Raw genomic sequence first — 18,523 nt, 5'->3', positions numbered from 1 at the left:
TTGTCTTTAAGTCTGTTGATATGATGTAATGAATTATGTTTATTGATTTTCATATGTTGAACCAACCTTACATCCTTGAGATGAACCCCAGTTGGTCATAGTGCACTATCTTTTTAATATGTTTTTGTATGCAATTTGCCAGAATTTTATTGAGAATTTTTTCATCTATGTTCATCAGGGATATTGGTTGGAACTTTTCTTTCCTTGATGTGTCTTTGTCTGGTTTTGGTATCCAGCTGATACTAGCTTCATAGAATAAGTTTGGAAGGGTTCCCTACTTTTCTATTTCATGGAATACTTTGAAGAGTATTGGTGTTAATTCTTCTTTGAAGGTCTTGTAGAACTTGGCTAAGAATCCTTCTGTTCTTGGGTTTTAGTTAGTTGGTAGGCTTTTTATGGCATCTTCTATTTTATTGCTTGAAACTGATCTGTTTAAATTGTGTATATCTTTCTGATTCAGTTTGGGTTGGTCATATGTTTCCAGAAATTTGTCAATGTCTTCAAGATTTTCTATTTTATTTTATTGAGTATAAATTTTAAAAATAGTTTCTGATTATCATCTATATTTCAATAGTGTTTATTGAGATTTTCCTTTTCATCATGAATTTTAGTAGTTTGACTTTTGCCTTTCTTTTTCTTCATTAGTATGGTTAAGGGTTTATCAATTTTATTTATTTTTTTAAAGAGCCAAATTTTTGTTTTGTTGATTTTTTTGAATTGTTTCTTTTGTTTCAATTTCATTGATTTCAGCTCTGATTTTAATTATTTCCTGTCTTCTATTGCTTTAGGTGTTGATTTGTTCTTCTTTTTCTAGGGCTTGGAGATGTAATGTTAGTATTTATTCTTTTTAAGGAATAAGATGAAGGCAATGAACTTTCCCCTTAGTAATACCTTCACAGTGTCCCAGAGATTTTGATATGTTGTATTGCTCTTCTCATTTACTCTTAAGTATTTCTTTATTTTCTCCTTGACTTCTTCCACTATCCATTAGTCATTCAATAGCATATTATTAAGTCTCTAGGTGTAGAGTGGCTTCTATTTTTATTTTATAGTTGATTTCTAATTTCATTCCATTATGATCTGACAGATTACAGGGTATTATTTCTATTTTTTGTATGTTCTAAGAGTTGCTTTGTGGCATAATATAAGATCAATTTTAGAGAAGGACTATGTGATGCTGAGAAGAAGGTGTATTCACTCATTGAGGGATGAAATACTCTCTAGATACGTGTTAAGTCTAAATTATTGATTATTATTATTTAGTTCCATAGTTTCTCTGTTTAGTTTTTGTTTGGAGGGTCCATCCAGTGGTGATAGAGGCATGTAAAAGTCACTCAGTATTATTATGTTGTGGTCTATTTAATTCTTGAAATTGAGAAGCGTTTGCTTGATGTACATAAATGCTCCATTGTTTGGGGCAGAAATATTTAAAATTGTTATGTCTTGTTGATGTATAATTCTTTTAAGCAGTATGAAATGTCCTTCTCTGTTCCTTCTGGTTAGCTTGAAGTCTACTTAATATGATATGAGGATAGAAACCCCTGCTTGTTTACACAATGTGTATGAGTGATATGTTTTTTCCCATCCTTTCACATTCAGTCTGTGGATGTCTCTGCTTATGAGGTGAGTCTCTTGAGGACAGTATACTGTTGGGTCTTGTTTTTAAATTCAGTCTGTCAAGCTATGTCTTTTGATTGATAAGTTTAGGCCATTTATGTACAAAGTTATTATTGAGATCTGATTTGTATTCCCGTCCAGTCCATCATTTTGGTTTATTTCTGATTTTTAATTTGAATTAGTTTTTTCCTTTGACTGACTATTCCTTTAGTGTAGTCTTCCCTTTGCTGGTTTTCATTTCATCTTCATGGAATATTTTGTTGAGAATGTTCTGTAGTGCAGGCTTTCTAGTTGTGAATTCTTTTAACTTTTTTTATCATGGAAGTTTTTTTTCATCTTCAAATATAAAACTCAATTTTGCTGAATATAAAATTCTGGATTGTTATTCATTTTCTTTCAGAGTTGGCATACATTAATCCAAGACATCCTAGCTTCGAGGGTCTGGGTTTAGAAATCAGCTGAGATCCAATTGGTTTTTCCCTAAACATGATCTGATGTTTTTCTCTTGCATTCTTTAAAATTCTATCATTTTTGTCTGTTAGGCATTTTCATTACAATATACCTTGGTTTGGGTCTGTTGTAATTTTTTTAAAATTTGGGGTCATGTAAACCTGTAGTATTTGGGTTATTTTTTATTGATTGTTCAAAACATTACAGAGCTCATGATATATCATCTTTCATACATTAGACTCAATTGGGTTTTGAACTCCCATTTTTACCCCAAATAAAGATTGCAGAATCACAACTGTTACATACTCACATTATTACATAATGGCATATTAGTGACTGTTGTATTCTGCTACCTTTCCTATCCCCTACTATCCCCCCTCACCTCCCCTCCCCACCCATCTTCCCTCTCTATCTCCTCTGCTGTTGTTCAATTCTCTCCCCTTTTTTCCCCCTCCCCTTGCCCCTCATAAACTCTTATAATTTTGTGTATCATTGAAGGTCTCCTACCATTTCCATATGCTTTCCCTTCTCTCTCCCTTTCTCTCCCCCCATTCGTCTTTGTTTACTGTAGTCTTTTCCTCATGCTCTTCCTTCCTGTTCTGTTCTTAGTTGCTCTCTTTATATCAAAGAAGACATTTGGCATTTGTTTTTTAGGGCTTGGCTAGCTTTACTTAGCATAATCTGCTCTAATGCCATCCATTTCCCTGCAAATTCTATGATTTTGTCATTTCTTAGTGCTGCATAATACTCCATTGTGTATAGATGCCACATTTTTTTTTATCCATTCATCTATTGAGGGGCATCTAGGTTGGTTCCACAGTCTAGCTATTGTGAATTGTGTCGCTATAATCATTGATGTGGCCGTATCCCTATAGTGCGCTCTTTTAAGGTCCTCAGGGAATAGTCCGAGAAGGGCGATAGCTGGGTCAAATGGTGGATCCATTCCCAGCTTTCCCAGGAATCTCCATACTGCTTTCCAAATTGGCCTCACCATTTTGTAGTCCCACCAGCAGTGTATAAGTGTACCCTTTTCCCCACATCCCCGCCAACACTTATTGTTGTTTGACTTCATAATGGCTGCCAATCTTACTGGAGTGAGATGGTATCTTAGGGTGGTTTTGATTTGCATTTCTCTGATTGCTAGAGATGGTGAGCATTTTTTCATGTACTTGTTGATTGATTGTATGTCCTCCTCTGAGAAGCGTCTGTTCAGGTCCTTGGCCCATTTGTTGATTGGGTTATTTGCTATCTTATTGTTTAATTTTTTGAGTTCTTTGTACATTCTGGATATTAGGGCTCTATCTGAGGTGTGAGGGGTAAAAATTTGTTCCCAGGATGTAGGCTCTCTATTTACCTCTTTTATTGTTTCCCTTGCTGAGAAAAAGCTTTTTAGTTTAAGTAAGTCCCATTTGTTTATTCTTGTTATTAACTCTTGGGCTATGGGCGTCCTATTAAGAAATTTGGAGCCCGACCCCACTATATGTAGATCGGAGCCAACTTTTTCTTCTATCAGACGCAGTGTCTCTGATTTGATATCTAGCTCCTTGATCCATTTTGAGTTAACTTTTGTGCATGGCGAGAGAAAGGGATTCAATTTCATTTTGTTGCATATGGATTTCCAATTTTCCCAACACCATTTGTTGAAGATGCTATCCTTCCTCCATTGCATGTTTTTAGCCCCTTTATCAAATATAAGATAGTTTTAACTTTGTGGATTAGTCTCTGTGTCCTCTATTCTGTACCATTGGTCCACCTGCCTGTTTTGGTACCAGTACCATGCTGTTTTTGTTACTATTGCTTTGTAGTACAGTTTGAACTCTGGTATCGCTATACCTCCAGATTCACATTTCCTTCTTAGAATTGCTTTTGCTACTCTGGGTCTTTTGTTTTTCCATATGAATTTCATGATTGCTTTATCTATTTCTACAAGAAATGCCATTGGGATTTTGATTGGCATCGCATTAAACCTGTAGAGAACTTTGGGTAATATCGCCATTTTGATGATATTAGTTCTGCCTATCCATGAACAGGGTACATTTTTCCATCTTCTGAGATCTTCTTCTATCTCTCTCTTTAGGGTTCTGTAGTTTTCATTGTATAAATCTTTCACCTCTTTTGTTAGGTTGATTCCCAAGTATCTTATTTTCTTTGAGGATATTGTGAATGGAGTGGTTTTCCTTATTTCCATTTCAGAGGTTTTGTTGCTGATATACAGGAATGCCTTTGATTTATGCGTGTTGATTTTATAACCTGCCACTTTGCTGAATTCATTTATTTATTTTTTTTTTAATTTTAATATTTATTTTTTAGTATTTGGCGGACACAACACCTTTGTCTGTATGTGGTGCTGAGGATCGAACCCGGGCCTGCACGCATGCCAGGCGAGCGCGCTACTGCTTGAGCCACATCCCCAGCCTGTGCTGAATTCATTTATTAACTCTAGCAGCTTCTTTGTAGACCCTTTTGGGTCTGTTAAGTATATTATCATGTCATCCGCAAATAGTGATAATTTAATTTCTTCTTTTCCTATTTTTATGAACCTGTAGTATTTGATTTTTCATTTTATTCTTTAAGTTTGGGAAGTTTTCTAATGTTATTTCATTGAAAAGATTGTGCATTTCTTGGTTTGTATCTCCAAGCCTTCATCTATCCCAATATATCTTAAGTTTCATCTTTTCATGTTATCCCATAATTTTTGGAAGTTTTATTCATTGTTTCTTACTATCTTCTCTGTGTGGTTAACTTCATTTTCAAGATTATATATTTTGTCTTCATTGCCTCAGGTTCTGTCTTCCAAGTAGTCTAGTCTATTGGTAATACTTTCCATTGAATTCTTAATTTGGTTTATTAATTCCTTCATTTCAAGTATTTCTGCTTGAATACGTTTCAGAATATCAGATCAGTTGAACCATGTACATTCTAAACTCCTTCTCAGTCATTTCTTCTTCTGTGTTTTCAATGGAGCATCTTGGTTTGCTTGGGGGCAATTTGTTCCTTTGTTTATTCATGTTGTAAGTGTGTCTACTTATCTAGCAGTTTGGATCTGAGGCAGTAAAGTTTATACCCTGTAGACTTTCAGTGTCCCTGAAGGTTTATAATACCTCACTTTTAAGAGAGAGCCAATATTAACATCACCCAATACAAACAACATTCAGCCTTAAACCACTAATGCGTCTACAGTTTTGTAACAATAAGCAAAAATGATGGGTTCCCTTATTGTCTACAATATAAACAGTAAGTTTATGAAAAGTTTACAATTTCAAATGGTGTATAAAGAGAGAACAGAAGTGGGTTATGATGTGATGTTTAAGAGGAAGAAGAAGAGAAGATAGAAGTAAAAATTATAGGAAGAGTGAAAGAGGAATTAATAGAGGTTGGCTCTTAGCAGGAGAAAAAAGAGAAAGAGAACACAGGGAAACATATAAGTGAGACAAAAAATATATATAAGGCAAAAATTTAAAAAAAAAACTAGAGAATTAAAAATAAAATAATATACAATAAAACTGTAATATACTATTCAGTCATCCCAGTCCTCAGTAAATGCATGCATGAAAAATGTTTGGTTTAAAAAATGGTAGTAATATGAGAGGGAAAAAAAATGAAAAGATAATAAAAGAAAAAAAATCTCAATGAAAAGTTGAACAATTGTTTCCATTAGAGTTCAAAAGTTTCTCAGCTTCCCTTCTCAGGGGGAAGGTGGAGTTGGCTGGTATATAATGCAAGCTCCACCCTCAGGATAGGTGGTGTTACTAGGGTGAGAGGGTTAGTCCTGGAGGCTGGGTAAAAGCTTAGGTATGCTGCAGTCTCTTCACTGAATGCCAATTGGTCTGAAGATTTTAAGTCGGTGCACCTCCAGGGCCCAGAAATTGCTAGTCCACACTGGAAGACTACACCCCAGAAATCTCCTTTGTATTCCACTCTTGTGGTGTAGGAGCCTGTTCTTAGCCCACTACTTTGCCTGCTCACTCCATAATTCCTGGTTTCTGATTTAGCCTCTGAACTCAATTCCTCCCACTTCTACACTTTTGAGTTCCTGATGAAGCACTTCTTTCCCAGCTGGTCCTACAAGCAGCCAGATTAGAATGGGTAGGGTCAGGTCAGTTTCTGTGACCAGTATTCCCCTGTATAAACCTCCTCCATGTTTGATTTTCTCCTCATCACTTATAGCACTCTGTCATGCAGCATGGGATTTGCCCAGCTTGTTTTTCAGGCCAGACTCAGGTCCACCAGTAATCAGCTCTTCTTGCTGTTGGTCCTGTGCCACAGCTGCAAAAATGGTTCCTTCTGTTGTCCTTTGTACACACCACCAGGGAAATATGGCAGCTTCTTTCCCATACATGAAGACTGCAGCACAGCTTACTGATTTTGTATTTGTGTGTGTGTGGGGGGGAGGCAATGATTCTCATCTCTAAACTCTTCATGTCTCCACACACCTCAGTCTTCCTGAGAATGGGGTCTTTAATTCCTTTATTGCTTAACTGCATCCATGGAGAATCTGTTTTGGCTCATGCCACCAGCTGCTGCTGCAGCTGTGGGGCTGGGGATCCCCCCCCCCAATTTTTATTATATAAGATCTCATGAGTCCCTGATCTGTTTTGAGTGTCCAGTATTAAATTCCAATAAAGTCCCCCCTAACTCTTGATTATTTACCCACCTTGCAGAAAAGCTGCCTATCCGCTTTTCTTGGTTCATACCACAGAGCCACCAGGAAAGTGACCCCTGTACTCCACCATCTTCTGGGAAAGAAGTGCTTCATCAGGAACTCAAAAGTGTAGAAGTGGGAGGAATTGAGTTCAGAGGCTAAATAATATCTAGCTCATATCCAGAAATTCCTCTGGAGTGTCTTTCTTCTAATGCAGAGGAAAAGCCTTCAATTTTCACCACTGAATATGACATTACCTGTGGGCTTGTCATACATAGCCTTCCTTGTGCTGAGGCACACTCATTTATACCTAATTTATTGAGAGTTTTTTTAAATCATGAAAGACTGATGAATTTTGTCAATTACTTTTTCTGCATCTTTTGAGATTGTATGGTTTTTGTCCTTCATTTTGCTTATATGGTTTATTACATTTTTGAACCATCCTTGCATCCAAGGAATAAATACAAGTTGATCATGGCAAATGATCTTTTTCATGTGCTATTGAATTTAATTTGCTAATATTTTGTTGAGAATTTTTACACCTATGCTTATCAGGGATATTGACCTGTAGTATCCTTTGCTGGAAGTATCCTCATTTACCTTTGGTATTAGTGTAATGCTTGCTTTTACTTGCAAACAGTTCTCTCCACTTTCATTGTTTTGAAAGAGTTTGATAATGGTTGGTGTTAGTTTTTAAATGTCTGGTAGATTTCAGGGATGAAATAATCTGTCCGTGAGATTTTCTGTGATGGGAGACTTTTTTTTCTCAATGTACTGATTCAATATTTAGTCCTTATTGGTCTATTCAGATGTTCTATTTCTTCATGAATAAGACTTGGTGGGAGGGCTGGGGTTGTGGCTCAGTTGTAGAGCACTTGTCTTGCACCTGAGAGGCACTGGGTTTGATCCTTAGCAAAAATCAATCAATAAATAAAAGATATTGTGTCCATCAACTAATATTATTTTTTAAAAAAGACTTGGTGAATTATATATGGGGGAGGTAGTCTCTTAAAAATGTTAAAGATACATTTACAATTCAACATAGCAATTCTAAGTATCTATAGAAAGAAAATGGAAACATATGTCCACACAGATTTGTACATAAATATCGATGGCAACATGATTAATTGTTCCCAGTCAGAAACACTAGAAATAACCCAAATATCCATGACCTACTGAAAAGACATAAAAATATGGAATATCCATACCACTAAGTACATGTTTCTATATATGAAACAAACATGGATAAAACTAAAAAATGTTATGCTAAGTAAAATAAACCACCCACAAAAGACAAATAACAGTTGATTCAATTTATATTAAATTTCTAGAAAAGGAAAAACCATAGAGACAAAAAGCAAGTTAGCAGTTACAAAGGATTAAAGTCTGGTATTGGAATTGTTTGCAGACTGCATATGGACTTTTTGGGATGACAGAAATGTTTTAAAATTGAATTGTGAAGATGATTACAGGATGATGACCAATTTACTGAAAATCCATACATTTTGATTTTATATCAAGAAATTTTATATAAATTATAACTCAGTAAATCCTTTAAAAAATAAACCATGATGTTGTATGCATGGATGAGTGGATTTGTGATAAAATAAGTACAATAAAATGTGAATATGGGCTGGGATTTTACTCAGTGGTAGAATGCTTGCCTAGCATGCATGAGGCCCTGGGTTTTATCCCCAATACCACACATAAACACCACACACACACACACACACACACACACACACACATTAACAAGGAGTCTCATAGGTTTCACAATAAAATTCTTTTAAGAGAGTATAAAAAGACTCTTCCTCCTTTAATTCAAATTTTATGGGTTTTTCCTCCTTGAATTTATATTTAATTCCATTTATATTACTATATTTTCTCTAGTATACATTTTTAATTGAATGACTTTCATCTACTGTCAATTTCTCTGCAACAAAAATGTGCATATACATTTCAAATTTTAAGTGAATGATGACCACAATGCTATAAATATTAAAAATGTTTCCTGATTTGATTCTTAATGCAAACTGAATATATTTATTACAAATGTAATGAGACACATTTATGGTTGAGAATATGGATTTTGGAGTCTGACTACCTAGTTTCAAAATCCAGCTCTGTCTGGTTGTGGTACTTTGGGCAATTTTCTTAACTTATCTGTGCATCCTCTGCCTCATCTATAAATGGGGTAAAAATAATATCTAGCTCATATCTGTTTTTTTTTTGTACCAGGGATCAAACCCAGGGGCATTCAACCACTGAGCCACATCCCCAGTCCTTTTTTAATATTTTATTTAAAGACAGGGTCTCACTAACTTGCTGAAGCTGGCTTTGAACTTGCCTCAGCCTCCTGAGCTGCTAGGATTATAGGCATGGGCCAAGATCTTAAGGGCATTTAATGAGTTAAAAAGTGTACAGCAGTTAGGATCCCTAGTAAACACCACATGTATGTTTGCAATTATTTTCAAATTGATACTTATGCACAGAAGTTAAAATTTTATTGGAAATGTATAATGAAATTCAGTTATTGCTAGAATGAGGTCAGCATCAATGCTGTCCCTGTTTCCATTATAACACTGCAGAGAGACTTTAAAAAAAGGAAATGGGAATGAAAAAAGGTTTATTTTCTTACTATATAACAAAAATCACTTAATTTGAGTTACATGCCAAAAAAATCACTTAATAGTTTTACATCATTTATTTTCAATAATTTTTCACTGGGTTGCCTGATTCAATTTTATTGAAAGCAAGGACTTAGTGACCACCTTACCTGCAAAAGTTTTTTTTTCTTCACTTAATCTTTTCAGTGATTTTCCTTTACAATTTTGACACCAATTATATGTCTGTTTAGGGCCTCAGGAGGTGTTTTGCCCTCCAAGACAGTGGATCTTTGTGATTTTCCTTTTAAGTGGTAGAGATAACTATGGGGGAAGGGAAATAGTACACTGCGTGGACTACTGACCTTCTCAGGAAAATCAGCTTCAGAAAACAACACACATAGAAAGTCTCTGTGTGGGGCCTGAGGACCAGGACGAAGATCTGGCTTCAGCGGTTCTCTTTTCTGTCTGGTGTTTGAAGCAGGAATAATATGTCAGGCCCATCATCTGCCAACCTTGGTCTCTATGCGTCCACTTATCTCTATTTTTCTATTTGTCCCCATTGTGTGGGTACTCAGAGGGGTCTTATTAACAAACAGGAAACATAAGATGGAGAAGACAATATTGTTATTATGACTGAACATATATTGTGGGTTGAATTTTCTCTTCAGGGTTGAACTTGTTTGGGTATTTTTATATAAAAAGGAGTTTTCATACACAGTGATATTTCATTGTGTTTCTATTGTAAGATGAATGATCTCTTCATGTTTAGGATTCTCTCCCACATAGTTTATCTTGGTTTGTTCTGTTTTGTGTCTTTGCAGAAAGCATTTCTTTCTCATGAAAGAAAACCATGGCTGTGAGGAGGACCAGAAACAGGGTGACTTTGTAGTGAATGTGGAAGCACCTTGCTGAGTACTTGCAGAAATTTGACAGTATTTTTTCCATGCCCCACCTTTAGACCCCAAACTGCTGAGTGATTCCCACATGAGCTCCAACTGCTCCATTAGTCTCCCTCATCCTAGCTGTGTTATAAATATGCTGTCATTTTCAATTTATAGTTTGGGTTTGAAAAAATTACAACTATCTTAATTCAATGCATTGAATTTTTTTTGGTGTAAGAGCTTACAGTGCAATGCAAACTATTTCAATAAGTTTGAAGGAATAGAAAAGCAACACTTTGAACTGAAAAACAACAACAAAAAATATGTTTACTCTGGATGCTCCTTTATTTCCTCCCCCTCCAAATGAACCCATAAAACTAGTCTTCATGTAAATGCTTTCCCCTCTTAACTTTCAAAGTATTTAACCTGTATATATAATGCTTTGAAAATAATCTTCAAAGGGCTCAGGTAGGTTATGCCAAGGACATTTGATGTCCGGGTTGATGACAAACGGGCATCAGCATCATTTGGCCTCAGTCAAATGGATCCTGAAAGAAGCATGTGGCTGCAGCCATTAAAGAAAGAGCAACAGGCAGACTAATTGGTCCTCAGCGGGGAGCATTTCCTAGTGCCAAATGACTTACAGGGGATCTGCTGTGTCCTAACAGACTTGAAGATTTTCTACAGACCCTGGCAAGGTGGTGCAGGCTGCATTTGGAGGAGCTTAGTCTGGAAGCCGGTGAGCTTTGCAGCAGATGCTCTTTGAAAAATACTGTTGAATAGACAATGAAAAATCTGTCTGCTTCTCTTTAGGAAAGAAAGTATTTTGAACACACTACACCAGTGCAGGGCCTGTCCGCTGGTGCCTAATTGCCAAAACAACCTCTTTTGGCTGATCATGTTCTACTGTTGGTCTTTTCCTTAGCAAATTTCATACTTGCTCAAGATAATTTGCCTCATGTAGTGAGTGTCTATCTTTTTGTGTATAATTTTCTTTACATATATTGTCACAGATTGGTGAAGCATTTGGGTAGCATTTATGCTTTTCATTGTATTTTCTGTAAGTTTTGTCACACATCATAGTAACCCTCAGAAACCTTTCTTAAAGGTCAACATAATACATGTTGAGTTATTATTTTTTAAAAATAAGAGACTTAACAGATTTAAAAAAAAAAAATTTTAAGCAACATTTATATAGCAGATGTAGAACTGGAAGAGTGTCAACCATGCCATTCAATCATGACTGGTTCCATTGGTAGAGGGAGTTGAATTCAGAATGAAGAGTAGAGAATAGATAAACAGCCTCAGCCAGGGTGTGTGTGTGGGAAGGATGTTTCTGACATTTTTTCTGTTTTGCCTCTTCCTTTTGAACATCTGTGAAAGACTTCCTCCCCATTTCAGAACTTTTATTCTGACATATTCTATTTTTAAAGTATTTCAAAAAGATAGGTGCGCACTGAGATGCATTATTCTGTCTTTATTCAACTTTCTTTAATGTGGAAATATTACCCTCCCCCTTTTTTTCCACCCTACTTTCTATATTTTTTTTCTTGAGGTGCCAATTATTCTAAATGTCTTATATAACTTATTTAATGTTTACATAGCCCTCCAGGGTTACTACTAATATCATCATCATTATTTCTTCCACTTACAGAAGAGAAAGAGGCCAAAAGATAAAACACTTTAAAGGACACTCGGTGTAGAAATGTTCAAATTCATTGGAGACCAGATGTTTTGACTCCATAGAACATTGTCACCTGTTCCTGAAACCGCTCTATAAAAGTCTTCTCTAAACTCAGAAACTTTGCTCTGAATTTGGAACTTCACATTTGTACTGTCTCTCTAGATGGAATAGAAGTTGTTAGTCTTTGTAATATCATGTAAAAAAGAAACAACACAGTGATCTCTTCTGTTCCTCTTTTTGCAGTTCAAGACTTGTTCAGTACCCTTTCTTGCTGATTTTCCTCTCAATTCTACAACTAGTCTGGAAGAACGTGCACAAGGCAGAAACAGCACTGCATTTTATCCCCTTGTTTAAAAAAAGAAATAAAATAGCTAACTTTATTCAGAAGAAAACTGAAATAACATTCTGTTTTGACTTTGTCCCTATTTAAGATACTGATTTGATTTGCAAAGTTTCTAAACATCTTGGATGTTTTTTTTTTTTTCCAAGTAGATTTCATATGTCTCCCAAGAGACAGGTGTAAGAGTGTATATTCTGGATTTATCTTTGGACACTTGTGAATTTTTTTTCCAATCAAAATATCTTTTCTTTGGAATTTATTGAATAAATTGAAGTCCTTCAGAAGGCCTGCTATTCCTGAAATGCTGTGACTCTGATTGGAAAATTCTTCCATGCCCTCCCCATACAGTTTACTGTGCATTTTATATGATTTATCTAAAAGAATTGTGGGAGAAATGCTTTTAGAACATGAATCCTCTTCATGGCGTTTGTGGGCTTGGACAGTCTCATCCCAATCATCAGCAATATTTGTTTGTTTGCCAAAGTTCCAGGGAATCTCTGAAAAGTTAAGGCCACTGCGTTGGACACCTCTAAAGTTACTTACAGTGAAGTTATTTATTTTGTAATTTTCATTGATGGTGATTGGTAGTTTCTCCTTGTTTCATGTGAATTTGTTACTTAGTAAATAAAGTATTTTCAGTTTGTCAGGTGCTTCCTTGCACAATATTTCCTCTTGGCCTTATTCTTTCACTTCACTTTTTGAATTAAATTCACACTGTGTCAAAGCCAAACCATGTTTCCTTGAACTAAGTATTATGGTCCTCTGCAGTTGCTTGTGGTAACCTCACCACTCTATGGATAATGCATTTGTATGATGTTTCCCTCACTGGACTGAAAGCTGCAGGAGGCCAGGGTCCAGCAATATAAAATGGAGTTGTTGAAAAAAATACATCTCTGTGTTCCCTTAGGGTATGTCCCACTTAACTGAGGCACATTTTGTATCTGTTGTAAACAAGGAAATATCATGGATTCAAGTACTGCAGGGAGTTACCATTTCAGCAGAGGAAAAAGGAGTATCCAGCCCAACACTTCTGCATGAAGTGCTATGGGAGATGGAGAGGAGGAGAAAGGAGTGGGTAGCAGGAAAGGAAGACTTCTCAGGGGAGATGGGACTTAGGGGAAGATTTGTGGGAAGAGAATATTTCAAGGTCAGCTAAAGAGCAAGACCAGCAAGAAATTTGAGGGAGACTCTATGATGCAGACACCAATCCAAGGAGAACATAAGGCCCTGGGAAATTTTCCCAATTTCTGTGCATGCACTGCTTTTCTCTTTGGCACTAAAAACAGGTGCTTTGCCTAATGTCAGCATGTGAAGGGCTGGAGCTATGTCCAGGTTAGAAGGGCTATTGGAAACTATTGGAAACTTGGAAGGGTTTTCAAAAAGAGTAAGGACAGCACTGGGAGCTGTAGTAAACATCTGAACCATGGCCTTGCAGCACAGGATGCCCAAGCTGGAGAGCAGAGGAGGGCAAGACTTGTGCAGAGAACACAAGTGGAGATGATAAAAGAAATTACGTAATGGCTAACAAGGCCTGTTCTACAAGGAGTGAAGCATTCCTATAAGCCAAGTAGAAACCATGTTTCCCATGGACCTCACCATGACATTGAGGTTGGCTGGGGCATAAGAAAGCCAACAAGGAGCACTACTGTACCTGCTATGGGAAAGAGCTCCCTCAGGGTTGGTGTGATGTGCATAGGTAGCCAAACTTGTAGCATTTTGTAAAACCAGGAAATCCCAAACTGATGCCAAGATCCACTTTATTTTGGAACATTAACCTTATTTTCAGTAATTGCTTTCCCTGATCCCTCAGTATGTCTGCCTTATAGAACCCAAGATGGACCTAGGTGTAGCTAGCTGTGTTGTATCAAGAATACAATAATAACAAATGCTAGAGAGGATGTGGAGAAAAAAGGAACACTTTTAAACTGTTGGTAGGACTGTAGATTAGCATAAACACTATGGAAATCAGTAGCGAGCTCCCAGCTACACCAATCCTCAGTATTTATTCTGAAGAATTAAGGTCATCTTACTACAGTAATACACGCACACCCATGTTCATAGCAGCACAATTCACAATAGCCAAACTGTGGTGCCAGCCTAGATGTTCATCAGTGGATGAATAGATAAAGAAAATGTTGTCTATATACACAATGGAGGTTTATTCAGCCATAAAGAAAAATAAATTATGTCATTTGCAGTAAAGTGGATGGAACTAGAGACCATTCTGTAAAGTGAAGTAAGGCAAACTCAGAAGGTTAAGGGTCATGTTTTCTCTCATATGTGGAAGCTAGAGAGGAAAAAGGAAAATAAAGGTCAGGGGATCTCACGAAAATCAAAGGAAGATCAGTAAAGGTACTTGGGAGTGGGAGGCAGGGAAGGAGAGAGAAAGTCTAGAGAGTGATACTTGCAAATTATATTGTTATATTGTATGCACATACGAATATGTAACAATAAATCCCATTGATATGTATAACTAGAATGCACCAACAAAAAAAGATGGAAAATGGGAAGAAAAAGCAAAAAGAAAGTGTCATAAATAGTGTCAACAATACAATTCTGGGAAGTCGGAAACTAGTTATTCATTTGAAGAGAAATAATTGTTTTTATGGATGACTGTTCCCAAGTTGTTGAAGATTCCTGGAGCCAGTGTTCCAAATGAAAGCATCTGTTTTAAAGCCTGTTAAAATACTTCCAGAATCACTTTTTCGCATTCCCACATCTCAGTGAAGAAGCCAAAATGTGGCTAGAAGTAATTACTTCAGACTAAGTCCTAATGCTAATAGTGCTACCTCATTAGAGTCATGGCTCAGAGAGGAACTGGAGTATATTTTTAATGGGTTTAGAATGGTGATAAAATTGAAGTGGAATTGTTGGGCAGAAGGAATATTAAATCCTATTATACTAATGTCCCAACATAAAAAGAATAGCAATGGGGATTATATTACTTTTGCCTTAGTCTCTGTCTTCAATGATCCTGGCTGCTCAGACTCTTGCCCTTTGGGAAATGCACACCTCCCTCCCATCTAAACCATTCTTTTCCTGCAGGAGCCATAGCAGATTTCAGTCTGTCCATTAAGCTCTTCCCTACCACCAGATGCATCTTTCCCTGAAAGCTGGTGGTAGTGTTTGGGTTCTATAGACTTAGTTATATATCTCATGTTACAATTCTATCTCCCATGTCAGTGCCATACACAAAACAGCCTTAATAGATTTGTTTTATTTCTAGAATGCACAGGAAGAGGACATGAAGAGAACAGGAGCACCCCTGGAATAAACATTTTTTGAGGAAGTATGTAGGGCATGTTATTATTGCTTCCTAGTGTACTGTCCAAAGCATACAATCATGTTCACAAACATCATGTGAACTCTTTCTAATGAGAGACCATCAGTGAAGAAAGACTTACAAGACATAAGATCATTTATTCATCTATTTAGTGACAGTAGATGCTGGTAGAAAGTTTGGGAACACGGAAATAAGAGATATCACAGAAGATCCTGTTCTCTGGAATCCCTGCCTCTGTAAATGTTGGGAGACACAAATGGGCTTAGAAACAAATAAAGAAGAACTGCTGTAGAAGCCATTGGAATTTTATTCAGAACTCTGTGAGGAAATGTTACAGGTTTAAATCAAAGTAGTAAAAATGATTTATGCTTTAGAAAGTTCTTTCCAGAAGGATGATAGAAGATAATAGTGGACTAGTGATGTGGCAGAGTAAATTTGTATATAGGAAGAGTAGAAGAAAAGACAATCAGTCATTCAAGAGAATCACTCCAGACAGAGCCCTTCGAGAACAGTGGTATCAACCACCATATTGGGAACAGGAAATATTTCTGACTGGATGCAATACATGTTTAAATTTTTTAATTTTTTTACCGAGCTTTTGAAAAAGAATCGCTTTTGAACAAGTATCACTTTTGAAAACAAAATTTCTGTTACAATTCTATGCGTTTTGTTTAACTCAGGTTCAATGAGAAGCTTTATTTATCTATTTTTTTAGGTATACATGGAATCTTTTATAGTGAAATTCAAGGATATTCACTGGAAATATTTTATGGTTTAGTGGAACTCTTTTTCCTCTCTCATAAGATTTTATTTATTAATAAGACACATCAAAGTTCAACTTAAATTGCCTTCATCTTTACTGTGTGTGCTCTTCTAAGAGTTGAAGTTCCATTTTAGTATAAGAGAATGTATAAAAAGCAACTCATAAAACTCAGTGAAAGCAATAAAATCTTGTCAAGACATGTAAAAGGAAGAATTTCACACAAGCAAAGATTCTTCAGTTGACATTTGAGAGAAATTCAAGGACCCTGCTCTGTGCAGCTGTTACCTGCCCTGCTGTGGAATTTTTAAAGGAAAGTAATTTCTTAATCCAGTTTCATTTCCTCTATGTCCTCCTACTCCTGTGTTGGAACAAATAGGACATTCCTAGGGTGAGCATCTTGTGGGGTCCACAGTTAAAGATCCTGCTTGTGCACATAAACCCGGCTGGTCCTCTCCCAGGCTTGATGGTAGATTTATAACCACACCTATCAAAAAGTCAAAATTCTGTTGCCTATTAGTCCTAATAAAGCTGCAGGAGTTTCCTGAAAGGAATGCTGGCAAATATAATTGTTCACAGCTGGAGAATATAGGGTTGCTTCCAGCCATGAGATTTTTAACCCTCTCCTTTCCTTTTTCTCTTAACTTTACAAATAGGAATTGGGATCAAATGATCTATAACAGAGATATTCAGATTTTAATGAGAGTGAAGTGTTGTTCAAAACTTGTTGAGACTGTCAGATGTTGGTTTTGGTTTGATGATATAGTGATGGTTAATATTAAAGGTTTGTGCAAGAGTGTCAGTGCAGAAATGTGACCATGGGGAGAGGTATCAACCAAATGAGATACTGGAATAGTCATAGACGGTATCTTCCTGGTTGACCCATGGTATTTGTTTATAAAGAATTATGATAAGGAGAGTTCATTTTCAAATGTCCTCAGAACAAAATAGAAGTCACTTGTTAAAATCTATAAATATAACCCTAACTCTTAGAAATATTACATTAGAAAAAGCTTACTGTCACCCATAAATATTTTCTGGTTGTCTATTGTGAGAGTATGTTATAGTGGGTAATGGTAATGCAAAAAGAGACTTGCAAAGTAACCCAGGGAAGCAGCCATATTCAGGCAGAACAAAAGATAAGGTAGCTGCTATGCCAGGTGCTAAAAGAGCGGGAGGAAAGAGGAGAATCCATGGTAGCATTAGAGGGAATGACAGAGATTGGTGAGATGTACAGTACAGGTCTGGAAAGCAAAGAATGACAAAAGGTAATGATTGTTGAGATTAAAGGATGTAAAAGAAGAAAGGTGAGCACTTTGCTATTTGGAAGTCGTCAGTGACTGAAACATTTGGTTTCAGTTGATTAGAGATGATGAATGAGAAGATGTGAGCACAACCTGAAGTAAGACAAACTCTAGAGAATTAAATTCAGCTGTGTGTGTGTGTGTGTATGTGTACATATGTGGAGAGAGAGAGAGAGAGAGAGAGAGAGAGAGAGAGAGAGAGAGAGAGAGAGAGAGAAACTCACCATGATCTTGTGGTGTTTGTTTCAGCAAGGCAAGTTTGTTGGTAAACACACACATACACCCCAACCGCACAAAATACATAGTTGGTTTATCTATTAATCAATGTAACTTACCATATTTGGCATAATATTTTAAAATAAATAAAATAAACATATGGTCATTTCAGATTCATAAATACATTTGGCAAAATGCTACATCCATTCATAATTTATAAAATTCTCAGCAAACTATAAATTAGAGAAAACTAACATATTTAATGGTGAAACCTGAGTAAAGTTAGACAAAAGATATAAAAATGATGATGTCACCATTTATATTCAACACTAGGCTAGAGGTCCTACAAAGAATAATAAGGCAAATATAAACAATTCCAAAAGGAAGTAAAATTAAATTTACTCACAGATAATAGGATCATAAACCTAAATATTCTGAAAGACTATGAATAAAAAAATATACAACTAACAAATGAGTTTAGAAAATTGTGGTTATCAACTTGACTGAATGGAGGGATTTGTAGAAACTTGACAGAGCAAACTTCTGGGTGTGTTTGTGAGGGTGTTTCCAGAGATTATTGGCATGTGGGTCAGTTTACTAAGGAAGGAAGACCCACCATGAAAGTGGGCAGCACTGTCCAATAGGCTGGGGGCTCAAATGGCCAAAGAAGAAGCTTGCCCACATGTACATGCTCAACTCTTCTTCAGTGGGTGTGTGTTTTGCTGTTGCTGTCACCTATG

Source organism: Spermophilus citellus (assembly GCF_964194105.1).
Source record: "Spermophilus citellus genome assembly, chromosome: 10".
NCBI lineage: Eukaryota > Metazoa > Chordata > Mammalia > Rodentia > Sciuridae > Spermophilus > Spermophilus citellus.
Note: the sequence above shows the minus strand (reverse complement) of the source record.